At 49.3% G+C, this 16,119-nt stretch overlaps 1 long non-coding RNA gene across 1 annotated transcript; it reads right to left on the bottom strand.

Annotated features, from left to right (window-relative positions):
* Positions 1-5,445: 5,445 nt before the first annotated feature.
* Positions 5,446-10,938, bottom strand: LOC110209441 (uncharacterized). The gene is made up of 2 exons (XR_002324822.2): positions 10,864-10,938; positions 5,446-5,707 (listed from the first exon to the last, which is right to left on the bottom strand). It is a non-coding gene; the product is annotated as an uncharacterized LOC110209441 (long non-coding RNA).
* Between the last annotated feature and the right edge of the window lie 5,181 nt (positions 10,939-16,119).

Genomic DNA, 16,119 nt, shown 5'->3' with positions numbered 1-16,119 from the left:
GGTCACTTCCAGCTCTGAGATGTGGGGATTCTGTGACTTCAGAAGGGGATTATCAGAAGAAGATGGGTAGGGAGGGAGTGGGTAGAAGCCAGGGCGGGAGCAAAGCAGTCAGAGGAGACCAGGAGCGCAAGCCCCCAGCCTAGAGAGTGGAGCCATGGGGCTGCCCTGCCCTCCACTAAGGGCCTGGGTCCTTAGGGAGGCTGGGCCTCAGCCACCACCCCCAACACCCCCGCCACCCCAGGCAGTTATTACCGAGGCCTTTGCAAGCCTTAAGTGCCATCCACACACTCAATGCAGCCCAGCGGATAATTTCCTGTCCCTTTAAAGCATTAGTGTCAGATTATTAGCGCCCTCGTTATGCTCAATTATTTTTATGGCCAGGTAATGGTGAACTGCACAGCAATGGAGCTCCTGAGCAGCGGCTCTGCTGGCCCGGGTCCCTCATTTCTTGTTGGACAGGACTGGCAGCCTCCAGGTCCCCCGGGTGGGGGCAGGGCTGGGAATGGGCTCTCATTGCTGTGGCATCTGCTCCTCTACTCCCAGGCCCCAGACCCCAATGTCAGAAGGCCCGGGAGAGAACGAACGCCACTCTTAGCCCGACTAGCCCCCAGTGGCTGCCCAGAACGCACTGGGGACGGGTGGACAGGAAGGAGAAGCTGTTGAAGAGCTTGGTGGAGGAGTTTTGTCTCCCTGGGGCCTCCCCCACCCCCATTGCATGGGCACCGTTACTGCTATGTGGTCCTGTCCTTGGGCAACTGCTCAGAGGGACAGCACCTGGAGGTTGGCTAGGAGTGTGAAGAAGAGTAAAGTGAAGACTCGATGTGCCATTGATAGAAAACTCCTAGAGACTCCCCAAGGAACTCCAAGGCCTTCTTAGTTCTCCTCCCTGCTCCAGGTTGAGAGCCAGCCCACCCCCATCTCTGAGACTTGGGCCACAGTGACACCCTAGACCCAGGGAGCCCCCAACTCCCACTCCAACCTGGAGACCTGTTTAGTGACCCTTATCAGAGGCTTAGCCACAAGGACTGCTCCTCAGTAGGCCTGGCCCTCTTCCCCTTTGGCCTCCCCAGCCCCAGCTCCTGGGCCAGGCTCACGGCTCACCTTTATAGCCTCCTTCGAAGCCCTTCTCATCCATTCTCCAGGAGCCAGGCTAGGTGTGTGGCAGATGAAAAGGTCTTGGGGGCAGCTAGTCTGACCCTTCCTGGTGCATGGGAAGGGGAGCCTTGGGTGAGCTCCTCTATCCACCCAAGCAGACAGACACAGGGTACATGCCTTTGTGTGGAAGCACTGGAGAGGCCCCTTCCCAGAGAGAGCAGGCAGGCCCACCAGTGTCCTCCAAGAAGACTGTGGCTTGCCAGGACTCAGAGGATCTGGCCCTCTCCAGGTCTACGAGACCAGACTTCTCACTTCCTGGGCCTCTGAGAAGATAGCCCAGAGTGTATCAGAGTGCCTGGCAAACATGAAGTTGCGTGGGGTGAGGTGGGGGTGGGGGGCCTCAGAGCTAAAGAGCAGCAGGAAAAATCTCATCTCTGGTTTCCTTGATCCCCAGGAGAGGCTGAGGATGACCTGCCCCAGAGGCTCGAGGCCCAAACAGACCTCCGCTTGTCTGAACCATCCAAGAAGGGGTCGCCCGCTGTGTTCCTGAGTCCCAGAATCCTACAGACAACAGATTCGGAATTCCCTGGGCGGTCTGAGCCCAGAAACTCCCCTGCTAGCCAGAGAAAGGAGATTTTTTATGCAAGAATAAGGAGGTAACAGGCTCACTCTTCTCTGCCTTCATCAGCCCCCATCTGGAGTGCTGTGTTCTGGGGATTGTACAGAGAGGCATAGAGGTGGCTGCAGAGGCAATGAACAGACCGCTGGGACTGGCGTCAAGAAGACCTGAGTTCAAATCGTTCCTTTGATATTTACCAGCTACGTTACCTCGTGTAAGACGTTAAACCTCTGTTTGCCTCAATTTCCTCCGCTAAAAAATGGGATGATAATAATAATACCTACCTCCCAGAGTTGTTGTGAGGATCAAATAAGGTAATATTTGTAAAAGTGCTTAACACAGTGCTTTGGTACATAGCAGGTGCTATAGGACTGTTTATTCTCTTCCCCTTTTCATATTTTAGGGAGAGTATCCAAAAGATACGGTAGTGAGGTGTTGAAGTGGATAGCATGCTGGAACTGGAGTCTCACTCATCTTCATGAGTTCAAATCTGTCCTCAGACACTTACCAGCTGTGTGACCCTGGACAAATCACTTAAACTTGTTTGCCTCAGTTTCCTCATCTGTAAATTGACCTGGAGAAGGAAATGGTAAACCACTCCAGTATCTTTGCCAAGAGAACTCCAAATGGGTCACAAAAAGTCAGACACAACTGAACAACAAAATCTAAAAGATGGCAGCCAGAATGGGGAAGGGTCTCAAGATCGTACTATATATTTAGTGTGGAAAAAAGAAGACTCGGAGAGTCTTGTATGGTTGGAACAAAGACCTCTGACGCCCAGTCTGGGTTTTGAACTTCTATGCTTTTGACTGGTCTTGTCACGGTTGGGATGTGCAAATCTTATGTAAGGCGTAGTTCCTGACCTGATGGAACTCGTAATCTGGTTGGCAGGAAAGAGGTCAAAGATGATTGCTGAAGAGACCTGTGACCCAGCACACCATGCCTTGGGTTTACGTGGTCTCGGGTGCTTCTCCAAAGTCACTCTCTCTACTTCCTATCCTCCCGACCTGGAGTTCTTTCAGACTGTAGCTTGAGTCGAGGCTTCCACATGGACTGGGGATAATAAAGAGATCACCTGATCCACCCCACGGACTAGGCATGAGCTGAGCTGGGATCCCTGGAATCCACTATCAGAGGGTCTTGTGGGCTCAGTTTCAGAGCTTTGAAATATGGCAGCAGGGGGAGGGTTTTGCATTAAAGTAGACTAAACGTCGAACCAGGAACAGCTAGCTACCCACTCAGTAGACTTTAGGAGTGCCCCGCCTGTCTCTGGGGCTGGGCCCAGGAACCTTCCACCACTTGGCCCTTAATCTTCTTCTCCACAGCTGCCATTTCTTGGCCACAGAGGTTATACCATGGCCTGGCTAAGACTGGGGCTCCCTTCTTGAGCCATGTGAGTGGGAAGCCCAAGGTGACCATTAATGCCCATATCCGCCCCCACCCAGCTTCTGGCTCTGTTGCTTTTTAGATGTCTCCAGAAAAAAAAAAAACCAGAGAGGTCCCATTTACTCCCCCAAAGGGTGAAAAGATCATGCATTCAATCAATTGACAAGCATTTGTTAAATGCCTACTATGTTCCAGACACTGTGCTCAATGAATCAGCCCCTGACTTCATGGAACCTAGCTTATATTTTAGGAGAAAAAGTAGAAACATAAAAGTCTATATATAATAGCCTGTATCAGATTGCATGCTGCCTTGGGGGGAGAGGGGAGAGAGGAAGAAGAAAATTTGGAACTTAAAATCTTATAAATGTGAATGTTGAAAACTATCTTTACACGTAATTGGAAAAAATAAAATACTGTTAAGCAGGGGGGGGGGGAAACAAAAAAAGTGGGGGATAAGGAAAGCTGTTTGGAGAAGATGGTGCCGGAGTTGAGCCTTGTTTGAAGAATCCTTGGAGAAGGCCAGGGGAGTTGGAGTCAAGTATGTGAAGAAGAGGGAGAAGCCCAGTGTGACTTAGACAGAGATGCTTGCTGAGGCCAGGAGCCAGGCTGCAGAGCTCTTCACTGGGGGCTGTCAGAGCCAGCTCTGGCCTGGAGCAGGAAGGGGTGTGTGAGTCTCAGCCTCAGGGGAAGGGTCTACTGGAGCCCTCCTGCTGCTGGAACTCTGGCTTGTGCCCTGCTCTTGGAGGGAGGCAAATTGTTTGTACACTCCAGGGTGTGGCCAGTGGAGAACAGCCTTGTTCCCCAGGGACTTTCCTCAACATCTGCCAGCCCTCCCCAGTAGGAAGACTTTCCTGAGGTCTGACCCAAGTTTCCATTCTCTGAGTCACTTCCCATTATTCCTAGACATCCCCCACTTCCCCCTCCCTGCCCCTTGCCCCAGCTGAGCCCCTTCCCCCTCCTCAGAGCTTCTCCCCTTGAAATATTTTCATACCGAAGTCACATCCGTAGCCAAGGTAGCATTGTTTGGGGGCTCGAGGACAGAGTCAGGATGTGGAGGCCTATTCCGGCTCCTGCTGGAAGCCTGCTGGCTGCGTGACCTTTGGCAGGGATTCTACCCACCACCTGTGATGGGGGAGGCCCCAGAGCTCTGCTGGACCAGCTTCAGTAGGTCACTGGCAAGGAAAGGGCTTGAGAATGCAGACACTCACCTGGCTGGGGCCAGCAAGGATTGATGCTGATGTGAGGCACTGAATTTGGATGTCCACCGTGCCAATCTCTGGTGCCAGAGGACTGCCCAGGAGAACAGAGAAGGGCTAGAAGGCATTACCAAAGGTAACGCTATTGCTGACTTGGTGACACATTATTAAGCCCTTGTGGTTATACTGCTCCTAAGACCCTAGGCGGCTCACAGACCAGCCCAGGGCATAAGACCCCCTTCACTCAACCAAAACACAGGGGAACAGAAACACAGGCACATGGGAAAAACCATCCAGGCTCCCTGGATCTCCTGGATCTGCTGCACAGAGATTTCACTGGGCTCACCTGTTTTCTCTCCTATCTCACTCCACTCTGGACCCATGGTGTAAGGAAGCCAGGTTCTCTCTGCTTTTACCTCTAGCTCAAAATGCTAGAGAGGGGCCAACATCCTCATCAGAGTGGTCGGTAGTGGCTGCTGCCTTTCTGTCCCCACAGCTCACCTGCCCTGCCTCCCTCACTGTGCAGCCCACTCAGTCCTAGACTCCATGATTCTTACCTCCCCAAGCCATCCCAAATGTCATCTCTCCTTTGAAACACTTTCCTTCAAGACCCACCTCCTCTAAGAAGTCTGTTCTGATTAACCCCACCATATCCTAGCTAAGGCTTTATGCCCTCTCAGCATTTATCAGTCGCAAATATTGAATTATGCTGTAACACACATGAGAGGGAGGGCAAGAGGTGACATTCCAATCAGTCAGTCACCTTAGCTCCTTGAAGAAAGCAATTATAAAAACTGGGTGAAAAAGATGCTGACATCATGGGGCACTGGACCACAGGCCCTCAGTGGAACACAAATCTTGCAGGAGGAGACAGAAACCCTGGGCTCTAGCCTGGTCTGTACAATGACGGCTGAGTTATCTCCCATCTGCTCCTCTGAGATATAGGCATGCCAACATGCACCCTACTGAGCCTCCTTCACACCCTCTTCTTCAATATAATGTCGTAATGGGAGTCAGTAAGCACTGTGAAAGCTAAATGGGATATAGATACATCCATTGGAGAGTGTCAGAAAAACCCAAACCATGGTGCATGTGGGTAATAGGACACACCCCAAGAAATGACACATGAAAAAAATCAGAGAAACTTGAGAAGATTCATGAACTGATGCAGATTAAAACAATCAGGAGCAGGAGAACAATTTGCATAATGGAGTAAAGGAAAACAACATCACAAGTATTCAGAACTTTAATTGGGAGAGTGACAGGTTGTGCCTTCAGGGGTCTGATAGTACTTTTGTTTCTTGGCAGAGAAGTGGTGGATTAGGGAATGCAGAATAAAGCATGTATTTTCCGCCGTGACCATTGTGCGGATCCGTTTTCTTCAACCGTATTTATTGGCTCGGAGAGGACTCTGTGTGGGGTGAGGGAGTGAGGAATGAATTAGTAGGAAATGTCAGAAATCAAAAGAAAAAGGGGAAAAACAAGGGGGGAAAGGAGCATCATTAAAATTGTTTAAAATCTGTAGAAGAAAACAAAAAAGAATTTCAGAAGGGGGCGAAAAAAAACCCCTAAGTAATTATGTTACTATTTTTGTCAGATTACCTATACACTTTTTGTAAGCAAACTGAACATCATGGAAATTTAGTTTTATAGACAAGCCTTTTTTGAAGCTGGGTGAAGAAGAAATGGACCAATTGCACCTGTTCACTGTACTGGGGGGGGGCAGGTGAACTCACCACATTTCAGATATAATCAAATGATACAAATGAGATTTACATAAGTTTGGCTTCCCTTCTGAGCTCCAGTCCCACATCACCAATTAACTACCTGCTGACTTCTTCTGGATGTCCCCTGGAGGCCTCAAACTCAACATGCCCAAAGCTAACCTTTCCTCCTAAAAAAACCCTTCCGAACTTTTCCTCATCACTTTTCTTCTATTGCAAACATAAGAAATTTAAAAAGCATTTCCATAACAAAGTAGAATAGAAAAAAAGGGATCTCACATGAAACTGTAAATCTATTATGTACAGTTTGCTTTTCCTTTTAAATATGTAATCGTTTTTTAACTTTTCCCCTCTCCCCTCCCTCCCTCGAGATGACTGCGGTCAAACACAAATATGTAGATGGATAGATAGATAGATTATAGATATAGATACAGATAGATATGTAAAACCATTCCCATTACTTTTAAAGGCATCATCATCTTTCCACGACGAAGACTCCAAATCTCAGAGGCGTTCTCAAACCATCATGTGCCTTCACCCCATTTATATATACAATATATTTATATATATACATATATACAATCATTTGCCGTATCACTTTTGATCTCCACGGCGTCTTGCATTCATCTCTTTTGCCCGGCTCACTCTGGGTCAGCCCTTCATTAACTCTTCTAGACTATGGCAACAGTGTCATCATTGGTCAGTAGTCCATATGCATTTATTGAGCCCCTACTATGTGCCAGGTTCTGTACTAAGTGCTGGAGGCACACATGCACGCACACGCACACACACACACATACACGTATCTGCATTCAAAGTGCTTAGAGATGATGTAGAAACAACCAGGTACAAACAAGATGTGTATAGGACAAACCAGAGATAATAGTCACAAAGGGAAGGCATGAAGATTGAGGAGGACTGGGAAAGGCTTCTTGCAGAAGGTGAAATTTTAGCAGGGATTTGAAGGAAGCTAGGAGGTATAAATGAGGACAGAGAGCATTCCTGTGGTGGGCATGGGAGCAGTTAGAAGATGGAGTGTCTTGCGCAAAGAGCTACACTGGAGCCCAGTGTTGCTGGATCTGAAGGGAAGTCCTTGCCTCTAGTCTCTACCCACTCCAACCCTCCCTCCATTCAGCTGCCAAAGTGACTTTCCTTCCTTTTTTTTTTGGCTAGGCAATGGGGTTAAGTGACTTGCCCAGGGTCACACAGCTAGTTAGTGTTATGTGTCTGAGGCCAGATTTGAACTCCGGTCCTCCTGAATCCAGGGCCAGTGTTCTATCCACTGTGCCACCTAGCTGCCCCCCAAAGTGTCTTTCCTAAAGAGGTGATAAGGCAGCCGCTGGATATACAATCACTCCTCTTCACACTGCGATCCTCCCCCAACACTGGCCTTCTTGCTCCTCCTCAAACACCACATTCCATCTCCCATCTCCAGGCCTTTGCACTGGCTGTGCCTGGAATGCTCTTCCTCCTCACCTCAGCCTCTTAGAATTTCTAGTCTCCTGCAAGACTCAGCTGAAGCCCTGCCTCCTACAGGAAGCTTTCCTTGAGGCCCCAGCTAAATCCTGACAGGGCTGGGGTAAGGGTCAAATGAGATGATATTTGTGAAGTACTTAGCACTGCCCTGGCTCCTAGTAGGCTATACCCTTGTTTCCTTCCTTCCTCTCTTGTTTCCTGCCCTGGCTCCTCCCTCTCTCCCTCCTTCCTTCCTTCCTTCCTGTTGTCTCCCCTCACTACAATGGAAGCTTATTGAAGGCAGAAACTGTTGCCTTCTTGTGTTTGTTTAATCAGCAGCATCCAGCAATGCCTGGCACAGTAGGTACTTTTGAACAAAGAAGGGAGCCTCAGGCATCATCCAGAAACAGCTAGCCTGCTTCCTTGGGTGGAGGGGGCAGGTTTACTGCAGCCTCAGAGGGTTATAGGCTCATGGATTTAAAGCTGGAGGGGAGAGAGAGAGAGAGAGAGAGAGAGAGAGAGAGAGAGAGAGAGAGAGAGAGAGAGAGAGAGAGAGAGAGAGAGAGAGAGAGAGAGAGAGAGAGAGAGAGAGAGACAGACAGAGAGAGAGACAGAAGAGAGAGACAGAGAGAAGAGAGAGACAGAGAGAGAGACAGAGACAGAGAGAGAGAGACAGAGACAGAGAGAGACAGAGACAGAGAGAGACAGAGACAGAGAGAGGAATCATGCCCAAGTTCCTCTCTGCTTCCAGAAGGGCCTGTTCTAGCAGGAGATTGAGACACAAACTCAGAACACGGAAAGCTGCATCATTTGATGACAGTTCTGTCACAGAGAAGTCAAGAGTGCTGTAAGCTCCCTAACGAGCTCCCCAGTGGAGACCCAGACCACCAAGTCACTCTGAGCTCGACAGCGAGGCAGAGAGAAGGTGGGCTTCAGGGGTCTGGGAAGGCTGCCCCAATGGGGTAACATGGGAGCTGAGAACACATCTCATTCTGCAGTGTGGAAAGGGAGAGGAGCCGGTAGCTGCAAGGGATGCCCATGTGGGCATCAATGATGGACGGCATCTCTATTTCAAGGCTAAGCCAGGCACAATAGGACCCACTCCTATGCCTGGAAGAGCTGAGCCTCAGTACCTTCTTTAGGCACCAGCTCCCAGCGAGTGTTTGCCTGCCTACACACCAACGTCAGACGAGGGCATCATGCCCCTAGACCCTCCCAGCCCACTTCCACCTCAGCTATGTGCCCCATTCTCCCTTCCCTGCCTGGCTCCACCCCACCCCCGTTTTCATGAGCGTTGAGCCTCTTCCCTCTGCTGTGGCTGTATCTGGATCGATTGCACTTTCCCTCCAGATTAATCTCCCTTCTCAGGGGCCTGCCTCCCTCCCTGTGTTCTCCCAGAGCTGGTGTTCTCAGCTTCTCTCCATTTAGCATCATCTGCGGATTTCATTAACTCTCTACTTAACCCCTCTCTCCCAGATCAGCCCTGAAGATGATAAATAAGGCCCAGGGCTAATCCGTGCAGAGGCCCCCACTCTGCACCTCCTCAGTCTAACAAGACATGGGGCCTCGCTATTTATCACTCCCTGGGCTGCCAGGCCCTTGGACAATCTTCACTCCAGGTGACAGAGTTATTATAGCTCAGCCAGTTTGAATTGATTTGGGGAGTCAGATTTCCGGTGGGTTTCCACAATGTGGATTGTGGCCCAATTTTGACTGTCCTGTTCTCATGGCTCATTTGGGTTTGTGAGTCAGGCCTAAGGTGGATGAACACCCGGGTCAGTGTTCCTTGTGCCAAGCTGAGGACTGCTGGTGCTTTCACCTGCAAATGGCATTATCGATGTCATTACCCAGCAAGTACAGGGTTGGCCGATTACAGAACAGCCTTCCCAGGGAGGAGAGCGAGGGGTGAGGGCTTTCCAGCCTAGAGCAGGGGTGGGGAACCTGCAGCCTAGAGGCCACATGTGGCCCTCTAGGCACCACATAAAATGCTGGGGATACAAAGAAAGACATCTCAACAGTCCCTGTCCACCAGGAGCTCCCAGTCTAATAGGAGAGAGAACATGCAGAGTAGGCACAGATCAGATATATATTACAGGAGAGCCTGTGCAGAGCTTTTGGAATCTGAACTCGGGCATCCACTGGGTCACTCTCCCTCCCAGCTTTGCGTTATCTGCACATTTGAGGAGCATGCCCTCAATCCAAGCCATTGATAAAAACGTTGAGATCTCTGGGATGTCCTGCAACCATTATTAATACAGGCTTTTTATCTCCTTGCTCTTCTGTCTGGCCGTTCTCTGTCCTGGTCAGAGCCCCTCCAGAGGGTGCAGTTCAGATCCAGGCATTACAGTTCAGTAAGGTATTGATAATCTGAGGACCATGCCACTTGAGGTTGAAGGTGCTCTAGTGACGTGACCTGTGCCAAAAAAAGACCTGTCCTCAAGCATCTGAAGGCTTGTTACCTAGAAGAGCCGTTTTCTGCCTCTACTCAGAGGTCAATAGGGTACTTACGTGGTACAGTGGATAGAAGGCTGGGCCTGGAATCTGGAGTTCAAATCCTCAGACATGTACTAGCTGTGTGACTCTGGGCAAGTCACTTAACCCTGTTTGCCTCAGTTTCCTCATCTATAAAATGGGCTGGAGAAAGAATGGCAAACTACTCCAGTATCTTTGCCAAGAAAACCCCAAATGGAGTCAGGACTGAACAACTAGAGGTCAAGCAGGAGCAGTGAGGGGGAGTCAGGAAGGACTTCCTAACCACGAGAGCTGTCCCAGAGTAGCCTGGGCTGCCAGCGGAGGTGGAGAGTTTCTCACAGGATCAGAGATCCAGAACTGGATGCTTCTCATTTAGAGGCCAGGGATCCCGACTCCCGCATCTGAAGAAACAGAGGCTAGGAGAGAAGTGATTTGCCCAGGGTCTGAGGATGGAAATTTGGGCATTCTAGTGTCCTAGCCATTGGATTTCCCAGAGGTAGCAGGACTCCTGGCTGAGGCCCCTGTGAGGCCCGGATGGGGTGGGGCAGGTAGAGCTTCAGGTGCCTCGGAAGAAGCTCCCTTCAAGCTCAGGTGCCGTGAATGGATGAAAGAGCCCCACCTGGGGCTCCTCCTCTCTCCAATTCCCATTTCTAGTTTGTATCTACTTCTCTGTGGACCTGTTGTTTCCCTCCTTCCAGGAGAAAGTGTACGCCTCTCGAATAGGGATGCCGGCACCCAGTCGGAGCTCAATAAATGCTGCTTGCATTGAATTAAACTGAAAGTCCCTTGAGGGTCCTGGAGCTGCGCGCCCCGCCCTATCCAAGCTGGACCTGCTAAGAAGCCCGGCCTAGCGTCAGACGAGGTGGGGGGACGGAGAGGGAGAAGAGGAGCCCCCATTTTCGGCCCGCTCCCTCACCTGCTTTTTGTCACCGCGGCTTCTGCGATGTCTCCATTACCTCCTAATTGGCCAAGTCTCTTTTCTTTATTTTTCTTGTTAAGGACAGATTTAAAAAACGGGTTCAGGGCTCAGCGATTTCCGAGCGCTCATTAATTTCCCCCGCGCCGCTGCGCCTCCGGGTTTATTAATGGGGCCGCTTCCTCCCTGGGATTTCTCGTTCCCCTGATGTCCCTGAAGCAGCCTCCCTCCCTCTCTCCCTCCCTCACCCGCCTACACGTGTGCCAGCTCCTTCCCAGTTTCGGTGTCCTCAGCCAGTGCACCCTGCGAGGTCACTTTGCCCCCTCCATCTCCGCCAGGGGCGTCCTGGCCCCCCTGTGGCCCCTGGACCCCTTTCTTCCCCGTTCCTCCGCTTCCCCCTCCGCCATGGGCCCCGCCCTCCTCACTTTTCCTAGTCCCCTGCTCCACCTTCGTCTTGCTGCCCTTGTCCCACTCACCACACCGCGCCTCTTCTATCCTCTGCTGGCACTGAATCTTTTGCCTCGCCGCATGTCCCTGTCCGTCTCTCTCCCCTTCAGTATTCCTGCCCTTGCAGCTGAAGAGCAGTCACCAATCCACATCACCAGCCCCAGGCCAGCCCACCCAGAGTGGAGCCACTTCCCTTTTCTGCTCCATCCCTCCGGCCTTCCTCTTTCTCCACCTTCTTCCTCTCCTTCCTTTTGTCTCCCTTCCTCTCCCAACTCCCGCCCCCAACCCTCTCTTTACTCCTCTCAGCTTTTCGCCCTTCCCGGGGTCGGGCTCCCAAAGTATAGGAGGCTGAGCTTCCACTTGGGGAGAAAACCAGGGACCTTCGCTTTTTCCCCAACATTGTCCCTAAATTGCTCTGGCTCCTTCCTAGGGGACAGAAATCACTGCCCTTTTCCTGTGTCCCTAGGCCAGCAATGGCAGGGCAGAGACTCCCCCAGGTCCCTCTTCCTTGGCCTTCCATTTAGCTGACCAGGGTTCCCCTCTTTCCTTTAGAGGATCCTCCTGCGTGTTTGGTCAGGACTGTGGGGGAGGAAGGCTGTCAGAGAGGAAGGGTCAGAGAATCAGAGAATGCTTTGGAGCATTGGGAAGGAGCCTAGGAGCCCATCTATAAAACTGTAAGTGAGGAAATTGAGTCCAGAAAGACTACTGGATACTGGAGTGGTTTGCCATTTTCTTCGGCAGCTGGTTATACAGATAAGGAAACTCAGGCAAACAGGGTTAAGTGACTTGCCCAGGGTCACACAGCTAGTAAATGTCTGAGGCCTTATTTGAATAGAGGTCTCTGGATTCTGACCCTGCACTCTACCCACTGTGCCACCCAGCTGCCCAACAGGAGCTAGTAGAAGAGCCTGGATGTGTACACAGGTGATTCTTGTGACTCTGAGTCTCCTAACCCAAAGGTCCAAGCCCTGGAGAGAGCTAATAGGCTTAATGATGGGGGGGGGGGTTGAGTGGAAGGAGAACAATACTCACCCAAACCTAGAGCTTGAGTGAGGAGGGAGCAGAAATGGGTGAGGCAAGATCGCTTCAACTCTGGAACTCTTCCCTTTGAATGGAGGGTGGAAAGCTCCTCTCAGAACCTCCATTTACAGAACTAAGGCCCAGGCCTTCCTCTGGACTTCTACATCCTGTACCCTCCATCCCCATTCCTTCTCTTCTCCTCCCTTCTCCCCCACTCTAGCTTTCTTTCCTGTTGTATGTTGTCTCCCGCATTAGACTGCGAGCTCTTTGAGGGCAGGGACTGTCTTTTGCCTTTCTTTGTAGTTTCACTGTGTGCCTGGTACAAATTAGGAGCTTAATAAATGTTTATTAGCTCATTGAGGGCCAAGATAAGCCATGGAAAAGGGCCTGAGACCTCAGTCCTTTTCCCTAGCAGATACACAGCTCCCTGATGCCTGAGGGTCAGGGCAAGAAAGGACCGTAGGGACACTTGTCCCCAAAGTCTTATCTTCAGGCTAAACCTTCTCAGATCTTTCAAATGATCCTTGTTTGGTGTGAACTTGAGGCCCTTCACTGACCTGGTTTAGCCACCCCCTCTCCCTCTTTTGGGGTTCTGCTCTTTATCAATGTCCTTCCTAAACTGAGGTGTCAGAACTGAGCTTCACTTATTTCAGATGGATCTCACCAGGACAGAGCACAGAGGGACCATCCCCTCCCCCCTCCTGGAATCTCTGCCCATCTGAATGCAGCCCAAGATGTCCTTGACCTTCTCAGCTGTCATATCCCTCTGCTGCTGTCCACTGCCACCCTCGATCCTTGTCTGGTGCATTGCTCTTTAGCGCCACCTTTCCCATCCAAGTGTGAAGTTGATTTTTTTTTTAAACCTACATAAGATGCCATTCGTCCTACATAAGATGCCATTCGTCCTACATCTCATCTCAATCGATTCAGCCTAGCATTCTAGCCTATTGGGATGTTTGGGGATCACAGCCCTGCCTTCCAGTGTGTTTGCACTCTGAGTTCCACCCCAACCTCTTGGTGTAATCTCAAAATTTTCTAAGCATTGTAATTATGCTTTCATCTCAGTCATTAATGTACCACCCCTTCTGGGCTTGCTCTTCCAACCCAATTGCCTCAGGCAGGTTGGGTTTCTACAGGGAAGCTCATTATTTCTTCCTTCAGAGTACTAGTAGTAACCCTGAGGGGTTTCAGTTTTTAGGTACAGTCCTATCACTGACAAGCCCCCATCTGGTATGCTCTCCCCATATTGATTTTCCAGTTAACATCAATTAACTTTTACAAAGGGATATTTCCTGAGAAGGTTTAGTAAGGAAAGTAGTTATAAAATTACCCTCCCCTTCCCCAGACCAGGAGGTGCATTCTCCCCTATGGGAAGGAGGCTCAGACTTGAAGCACACATAGCAGGAAGACTCAAGATTCCTTGCCCTGGGAGCCTGCTTCTTCTTTTGAGGAGTCCCCGTGTTCTCTTTGGGATATGGCATTCTGTTGGATGAGTTGCTCCCTTGATCATCTGGGCCAGTTTCTTCTGAGAGTCAGTGTCTCAGCTCTTGGTCAGTCAGTCCACTGCTGAGCCAGTTCAAACAGAGCTGGCTCCTCATCTACTGCCGCTACTGCTTCTCTGATGCCCACTCGACTTGTCATCTTCTTTTGAATCTCTTGCCCCAGTACTCTCACCCTTTGCCAAATCCCCGCCCCAGATCACTCCCATTTCTACCTCTCCTACTTGGGTGTTACTGAACAAAACTCTTTCTTTTTTCAATTACAATTTATTTTAATTTTTGTTGTTTGTTGTTTTTTATGTTTTTAGGCAATTGGGGTTAAGTGACTTGCCCAGGGTCACACAGCTAGTAAGTGTCAAGTGTTTGGTCTGAAGCCGGATTTGAACTCAGGTCCTCCTGACTTCAGGGCCGGTGCTCTATCCACTGCGCCTCCTAGCTGCCCCTACAATTTATTTTTAAATAGTACTTTTTTTCCAATTACATGTAAAGACAATTTTAACATTCATTTTTTAAAAAAAATTTGAGTTCCAAATTTCTCTCTCCTTCCCTTCCTCATTAATCCTTCTCTAAGACAGTAAGCAATTTGATATGAAATCATGTAAAATATTTCCATATTAGTCATGTTGTGAAAGAAGAAACAGGCCAAAATAAAGAAACACACACACACACACACACACACACACACACACACAAAGTAAAAATAGTATGCTTCCATCTACATTCAGAAATCCATAGTTCTTTCTCTGGATGTGAATAGCATTTTCCATCATTAGTCCTTTGGAAGTGTCTTCGATCATTGTATTGCTGAGAAGAGCTAAGTCATTCATAGTTGATCATCACCGCATAATGTGGCTGTACTGTGTAAAATGTTCTCCTGGTTCTTCTCATTTCACTCAGCATTGGTTCATGTAAGTCTTTCCAGGTTTTTCTGAAGTCCGCCTGCTCATCCTTTCTTATAGCACAATAGTATCCCACTACATTCATATACCACAACTTGTTCAGCCATTCCATAATTTATGGGCATCCCCTCAATTTCCAATTCCTTGCTACCACAAAAAGAGCTATTATAAATATCTTTGTATATTATAGGTCCTTTTCCCTTTTTTGTGATCTCTTTGGGATACAGACCTAGTAGTGGTATTGCTGGGCCAAAGGATATGAACAGTTTGATTGCCCCTTGGGCAAATGAACAAAACTCTTTTTTTTTTTCAATGAACGAAACTCTTAAAGGAAGTCACCCAACTGTGCTGACTTGGTCCATAAACAAGTTTACGTGATCAACTTCAACTGAAGCAAAGGTGTTCTTGTGTTCTTCCCTAATTGATTCCTTATTTCACTCCCTGCAGAAGCCATTCCAAACCACTCTTCTCTTTTCTCCTCCAGCCTCCCCTTCCACTACCATCCCTCTCCCTCCTCTCACCTGTCTGGGTTGTCTGAGAAGAGAAGGTGGCCGAGGTCATGGTGGTGGTTTGACTTCTCTGGCCCATGCTGCCTCCTGCCTGTCCCCTCAATGATGGCTGCAGGGACTAAGCCAGAAACAGGCCTGGTGAGGTGAGAGACACTGCTATATTTTCCTGCTCTTTTGCCCAATATTGTTAAAAACAACACACACACAAATCTTTTTCATTTGTCCTTCCCCTACTAGCCTCTGCACCCTTCGAGCTTCAGCACGCCTAACACTGCATACAGGACCATGTCATGTGGTTATTTCCATCCTCTCTGGTTGTCATGACACTGCTCTATCTTGGTTCTCCTCCTACCAATGTAATTGCTCCTTCTCTTTCTCCTTTTTCAGCTCAGTCTTCATTCACTATGAATGTCTCCCCGCTCTCTGTCCTTGGGGGCTCTTCTCTCTTTTTGGTCTCTCCAAACTCCTTTTGTAATCTCATTAGCTCCCTCGAGTTCAATGATCATTCCTATGCAGATGATTCTCTAATCTATATATCCAATGTCAGGTCTCTGTCATGAGTTCCAGTCTCCCATCTTTGGATGACTATTGTTTATTTTGAACTGGATATCCCATAGACAGCTCAAAGTCAACATGTCCAAAACTAAACTCATCATGTACCCCCTAAAAATTCCTTTCCCTTCATCCTTAACTTCTCTATTACTGTCAAGGAAACCACCATCCTGGAAGTCTCTCAAACTCCCAACGTAGGTATCAATCCTTGACTCCTTAGTCTCTCACACTGCCCCTCCCACACTCCAATGCATTGCCCAATCAGATCAATTTTACATTCACAACAGCTTTTGCAAAAAAAAAAAAATTCTCCTTGTTTCCTCTGATGCT

The sequence above is a fragment of the Phascolarctos cinereus genome, unplaced genomic scaffold (assembly GCF_003287225.1).
Source record: "Phascolarctos cinereus isolate Bilbo 61053 unplaced genomic scaffold, phaCin_HiC Scaffold_5;HRSCAF=322, whole genome shotgun sequence".
Classification (NCBI taxonomy): domain Eukaryota; kingdom Metazoa; phylum Chordata; class Mammalia; order Diprotodontia; family Phascolarctidae; genus Phascolarctos; species Phascolarctos cinereus.
The sequence above is the reverse complement of the archived record's forward strand: the minus strand, read 5'-3'. Positions and strand labels throughout refer to the sequence as shown.